We start from the raw sequence: 7,054 nt of genomic DNA on the forward strand, positions 1-7,054 counted from the left end.
AGGCTTCCTCTGTTCAATAATAAGACGTTTTTGATATATTGCAATATTTTTCTCGAGTTCAGCACCACAGTCTGTCCTGCCTGTGTGGATGCCTTCACCTTTTTAAATATCTAAATAAATGTCACTAGCCCAAGATTGAACAAAGAACCTGCATCAATGTGTTCCAGGTTTTTACGTGTGCCACATAAATGAAAAGAAAGACTTGCATTTATATAGTTTCTTGCTGACCTCAGATTATCATAGAATCATAGAGTTTACAGTGCAGAGGGAGGCCATTCGGCCTGTCGAGTCTGCACCTGCCCTTGGAAAGAGCACCCTTCACCCTATCCCCATAATCCACCTAACCTTTTTGAACACTACGGGCAATTTAGCATGGCCAATCCACCTAACCTGTACATCTTTGGACCGTGGGAGGAAACCCACGCAGATACGGGGAGAACGTGCAGACTCCGCAAAGACAGGGACCCAAGCCGGGAATCGAACATGGGACCCTGGAGCTGTGAAGCAACTGTGCTCACCACTGTGCTACCGTGCCACCCAAACAATACTTTACAGCCAAGCAATTCAGAAAAAGAAATAAAATATGACACACAGTTCATTTTTATCCTAATAAAGGGTGGGTGGAATTCTCCGTAGCCAATGCTGAAATCTGGAAAGGCGATTGGGCGATTGGGCGGAGAATCGGTCTTGACGTTGAAATCATGGCTTGCGCCTGGTTCATGCCAAATCGCAATTCTCCGGGGCCTCAACAGCGGCGTCAATGCATTTCACACCACACGTACAGTAAATTCCATTCACATATCATTAGAGGGCCTGACCCGGTTTTCTCTGGCGTCTCGGCGATCCTTCGCCTTGACCGGGGAGAATTCCGGATGGTGTGGTTCACTTGTGCTTTTAATATTTGGGGAGGGAGAGAGAACACACAGAGGCGCAACAGTGGCTGCCAGTCCTGACACTGGCCAGGCTGGCTGGGGTTGGGGGAATGGCTTTGGGTGACGGGGGATGACATGGGGATGTGCTGTGGGTCTGGGGTGACCCACACCCCCCCCCCCCCCCCCCCCCCACGAGACCGGGATGTCCAGGCACGGGACAGCCATTGCCATGGCCTGCATCTTGCTGCACACCCCACTGACCACCCACCGTGGTCTGTGGTTCTGCAGAGTGACACCGGCCATATGGGTGCCCCCACCACACCCCACCCCACCCCACATCCCAGCCCCCAACCCACAGCCCCCGCATTCCACCCCTCGCCATACCACCCCATCTCCAAACGCCCCCCCCCACGTGGCGGGAGACCACTCGGCCCACCCAACGGCAACTAGTCAAACCAGCCCCTACAGGGGCGGCGGAGTGTACCGCTGGCAATGGCAGCACCAGCTGATGGTACACCTGGGAGCAGCGATGGGTGCCAGGGTCAGAGGCCCCCATGATGCTGGGCAGTGACGGGGCCAGGGTTGCGGAGCTGGAAGAGGAGGGGAGTGGGGGAAGGGGACATGCAAAGGCAGGGCACCATCTTCTGCTGATGCACGCGGTGGACTCCTCCAACTGCACCTGCAGGCGCTGGATGGTCGCTAACAACCCCTTTTGCAGACCCTGGCTCTGCAATTGCGTCTCCACTATCAATGGGACTGTCTGTTCCAGAAGCCCAAAACTTATACAGTGCGCACCAGATAGTGCCCCAGGAGCCACTTCATTAAAGTGCCCAACCAAGGTGTCTCTGGGATGGTGGAGGGTGTTGGAGGCAGCTGCGATGGAAAGTCAGTGTCTCCCATCAGGGGCTGGTTTAGCACAGGGCTAAATTGCTGGCTTTTAAAGCAGACCAAGGCAAGCCAGCAGCACGGTTCAATTCCTGTACCAGCCTCCCCGAACAGGCGCCGGAATGTGGCGACTAGGGGCTTTTCACAGCAACTTCATTTGAAGCCTACTTGTGACAAAAAGCGATTTTCATTTCATTTTCATTTAATTCCCGGGACTCGAGCTCCGGGGTGTCACAGGATGCGGGTCCAGGGCACCCATTGCCCTCTGTGATCTTGTCCTCACTGCTCTCCACTGATTGTGGTTGGGGTTGGGGGCAGGGGACACCAGAAGGGCCCGCGTCATAGCCAGGGGCTCCTGCAAGACACAAAACAGGACACATGATTACATCGTGGGCCGGGGATGGTGGGGTGTAGGGAGAGGGGGTGGGCGTGTGGGAATGGGGGCTGGAGGGGGGCTGTGGGGGCATGGTGGTGATGGAGAGGGGGTGGGATGGGAGGTGTGAGGGTGGGGGTGGGAGAGGTGACACATGTGTCATGGCAAACCGCAACTCAGCAGAGTTTCACCTCTCGCCCAATGTCGATCTCTGCCTCGGCGACTCTTTCTAGGCCCACCGACTACATCCAATGCCCTCCGCTGCGGTGAGGGGTCCGACGGTCCACTGATCCCCCTCCAGTCTTCTCCTACTCACAGCGATTATGGGGGGTGGTGGGGGCGGGGGGGGGCCTTCTCCTGGGGGGGGGGGGGGGGGGGTGCTGGTTTGGTCGCCCTCCTGGTGGGGGAGCGTGGGGTTACGGGTGTGTGGGACAGGGGTTGGTACCGCCTACTCACCCTGGCCACCCTGTGGAAGTGATGCAGTTTTTTACGGCACTGCCAGCCGGTCCAGACGGAATTGCCCACGGCGCTCACAACCTCTGCCACCTGACTCCAAACACGGTGAATGGCAGCGGCTGGTAGCCTCCTGAGGCATCCCCTTCAACTCCACCGTGTCTAGCAGTGTCTCAAGTTCAGCGTCCATGAAACAGGGTGCCACTCTCCTTGCTGCCATCTTCTTGGCTGGGGTGAGTGTGCATAGGGAGTGAAGTGTGTATATGCAGCTGCAGCTTGTCAGCCTCCTGAGTGTCAATCCTGAACCCAGCAAATCCGGCATTGTTTCTCTTTGGAGTCGATTGTGTTCTATGTGGGGGCGGTGCCAGCCCCTTAACAGTCACTGAATTAGTCCAGGTGCGGCGCCAGTTTTGCTATTGTAGAAGTCCACTAATTTTGCCATCAACACTTAGGGCTGGATTCTCCGATTGCCGACGCCAAAATCACCTTCTGCAGTTGGCCGGAGAATCCGTTTTCACGGCAAAATCGGGGCATAGACATAGACATAGAACAGTACAGCACAGAACAGGCCCTTCGGCCCTCGATGTTGTGCCGAGCAATGATCACCCTACTTAAACCCACGTAACCCGTATACCCGTAACCCAACAATCCCCCCATTAACCTTACACTACAGGCAATTTAGCATGGCCAATCCACCTAACCCGCACATCTTTGGACTGTGGGAGGAAACCGGAGCACCCGGAGGAAACCCACGCACACACGGGGAGGACGTGCAGACTCCACACAGACAGTGACCCAAGCCGGGAATCGAACCTGGGACCCTGGAGCTGTGAAGCATTGATGCTAACCACCATGCTACCGTGAGGGGCAGCTACGTTTTTCGGATGCTCCACCCCTTGTAAAACGGCATCATCGCTGAGTGCACCGCACGCCATTGGAACGGCCTCAGGACGTCATCTGAGGCCCTCCCTCGATGGGCCGACTTCCCGACCGAGTGGATCACTTGTGCTCTGAGTTTTCATCAACCTCAAGTGGCGGCTGTGGACTGTGCCAATGCTGCCAAACTCGGGGATGGGGGGGGGGGGGGGCGTGGGGGAGCTGTTCTACTGGCCGGGAAGGGGAGACTTCAGGGAGGGCTGGGTGGACTGGTGGGGGGTGGTCCGGGAGTGGCGAGGGGGATTACTGGGAGACACTATCTGTCAGGCTGGCTCCGCGCGCGGCCAGCGCCATGTTGTACAGAGCAGACACCACAGGTCGCCGCTGTGCGCATGCACGGCCACGGACCCGGCAATTCTCTAACCATATCTGCAGATGAAGCCAGGGGCTGGCCCCCACCGGACAGAGCATCGGTGCGGGGGCGCCGCCGACTTTTTGGTCGTAAGACGAGACACATGCTTCGGACATTGCCTCAGAGTCAGAGAATCCAGCCCTTAGTGTGTAATTCCTCGTGAATTTGTAAATGTACCATTTAGGTGTTCTTAACAATGTCACTTGAAGTGCCAAACTTGAGAAAATCTCCAGGAATGTATTTTTTGTGTCGCTATATAGATTATCCAGGGAACATATTTCCTCAAATGTTATTACATTCACCGGGGATTTAATTATTAAATTAGGGAACACATACAAAAATATGGAAGAATATCAGGTTAACAATATGTGGAATTGTTCTGACCAATTTAGATTATATGCTTGCGACGTATCTCAAGAGCAACCAAAAACCACATTCTAGGGGAAAAACAAAACGTTGATTTACAGCGTTCCTGGCACAGACCACTTCCAATCAAATCATGAATTGGGAAGCCCAGAAAACAATGCCCCAGACTTCCCTGGCGAGATTCTCTGATCCTGACGTCGCGTTTCACGATGGTGTCAAGAGGCCCTCGAGAGCAGCAATTCTGAGCCCCTCAATAGGCCAGCACAGCACTGGAGCGACCCATGCCACTCCAGCTGCCGATGCCAGCGTCAAATGGGTGTCACAGGTCTGTGCATGCGCACTTCGGGTGGTGCGAATGCGCGCATGCACACTGCGACCTGTGCGATTGCTCGCTTGCGTGGTGGCTTCCTTCTCCACACCGGCCCCTACGCAACATAGCGTAGGTTACAGGGGCCGGCGTGAAGCAAAAGAGGCACCCAGTCCGAGAGGCCGGCCTGCCTATCAGCAGGCCCCGATCGCGGGCCTGGCAACAGCGGAGGCACACTCAGAGAGATTTCCTGCTAGCGAGCTGACTTCACCAGCAGGAACGACTGTTCGCAGGTCCGGGTGCAACTTTGACCAGCAATCCCAATCACCCCCCTCACTCCTCTTTCAGCTCCCCCACCCACTTTATTGATCCCCCAACCTTGTTGATACCCCTGGGACCCACCCACCTCCCCTCCAATTGGCGAGGCCCAATCCACCCGGCTTGACCCCTGGCAGTGCCAACCTGGTATCCTGGCACTGGCATCCAGATGCCCTGGAAGTGCTAGGGTGGTAATGCCAGGGTGCACAGGTTGCATGGTCTGGGTGTCAGGCTGATGCCCAGGTGCTAGGCAAAATTTCTGCCCTATCCCTGACCACCCAGGTGTGCCCACTGCCCCACAAGATCCCCCCTTGCGCCTGCTCCATGTTTGTGTGCACCAGTACTAAATGGCGCCCTGGCAAGGTCTCGCAGGCGCAGCTATTGATTCCCGGGCGACAAACTCTGGCGTCCGGCTTTTTAAATGTTCCGGGTATTGAAAAGAAGGAAGAGGCCAGCCAAAGTTTTTTTGATTCCAATGGATATCCAACAACCCCTGCTGGGAAAAACGAGGGTGAAGGTAAGAACCATGCTCCTCTGCCACTTTCTTCCTGAAGACAAGCCAACTATCACTACCAACACCTCTGAAGGAGTGGCCACATAGACAAGCAACTGATGCCTGCAGAATAATACCTCAGAAAAAGTTTTCGGAAAATAGAAAATTTTGAACAAATTAAGCATTACTGACAATCCTTACCACAGAAATCATTTTTATGAGGAACGCAAGTGTAGGAGAGAAACTCAGATGTTTTGAACATCAATACAGGCTACAAAATTCATATTTGAAATCCGAATGGGTGCTTTCGTGAAGCTGGGAATGATATTTAATTCACCACAGCTTCCATTTTATAAAGTATTATTATCATGGCCGCTAATGGCTCAGAGACTGACTTTAAATTGTTGACTGCAGTGAAATGGAATATATATAAAATATTTCATAATTTTAGGAAACAACAAAGGGAAATTTGATACAGTTTTAGTTTTAAAAAGAAATACTTGGCTCCAAAATTGACCGCAGTCATTAATCGGCTAGCGTATCTAATCGGAATTTCTTCCAGCCAGCACATGGCTTGATTGTAGAATCTATCAACAAGGTCTCCACAGGGAAAAGAATTGGACAGCAGCATTTCCTATCTGAGGTAGAGTCCAGGATTAGATTAGAAAAGGATTGGATGATTGCGTCACAGTATTTAATAAGACTATGCGCTCTAATATGCACATTTACATTAATTATGTATCTCCAAGGTCCCAGGCTAAGATAAATCTTAAAATGAATTCTTTATTCTTCATTCTTAAATCTCACGAGTGAATTTTGAAATAGCTGCAAGAAAAATAAAGGTTTGTTAATAAGCAGCAGCAGCAGTTCCATGTATTCCATTCTTCCATGTGTACAATATCAAAAAGGAGGTTGAAAAGAAGGTAATAAATAATAATTGTAATGCATTTCAGCCTTGTTTAAACCACTTCACATTCACACTCAGTTCACCCTCATTCTGCCTTATTGATTTACTCTTACTTGTCACACCCACTATTTTACAAGTCCAAGCCTGCAATGTGATTACTTCATTAAGTAGCAGTAATTTCCTTTGAGGAAGATACAGATTCAACACACTTTCCACTGGCCAGGGAAATCACTGATTTGTTACAATGGATGTTGCAACATTGGTTGTTTATCGCTAATTCCAATCTTGTCCTTGCATGAGTTGAATTATTAAATCTATCATGTTTTTTGGAAAAACGTTTACCAAATTTGTGGAGATTTTTTGGAAAGGCATTGCCAATTAGATGCATTTTACCTTTTGGGTTTGCTTCTATCACTGTGGAACCTCAATAATTTACTGCACTATTATTGCTTGATGCTGCAACTGAACCTATAGCAATCTAGATGTAGAGAGCAGGAATTCTTTTAGTGTTGAGGGTTCTTCAGTAAGTTCGTGGATGATAGAAAAATTGATGCCAGAGTACCAAGCTGGAGATTTGTGCGCTCTGGCGATCGGGCTGGGGGTGCCCTGCGCAGGTGCTGGGGGAATGCGGTTTGGGTGGGGACCCTCCCACAGTGCTTTGGGACTTGGGGTGGTCAGGGACCACTGTGGGTGCTCCAGAGATCGGGAATATGAATGGCGAGCGAAGCTCCTCAGGGGCGAAATTCACCGAAGACCTTCGTGACGCACTTGACCGGCGGGCAAAATCGGCGC

Source organism: Scyliorhinus canicula, chromosome 12, assembly GCF_902713615.1.
Source record: "Scyliorhinus canicula chromosome 12, sScyCan1.1, whole genome shotgun sequence".
In the NCBI taxonomy this organism is placed as follows: Eukaryota; Metazoa; Chordata; class Chondrichthyes; order Carcharhiniformes; family Scyliorhinidae; genus Scyliorhinus; species Scyliorhinus canicula.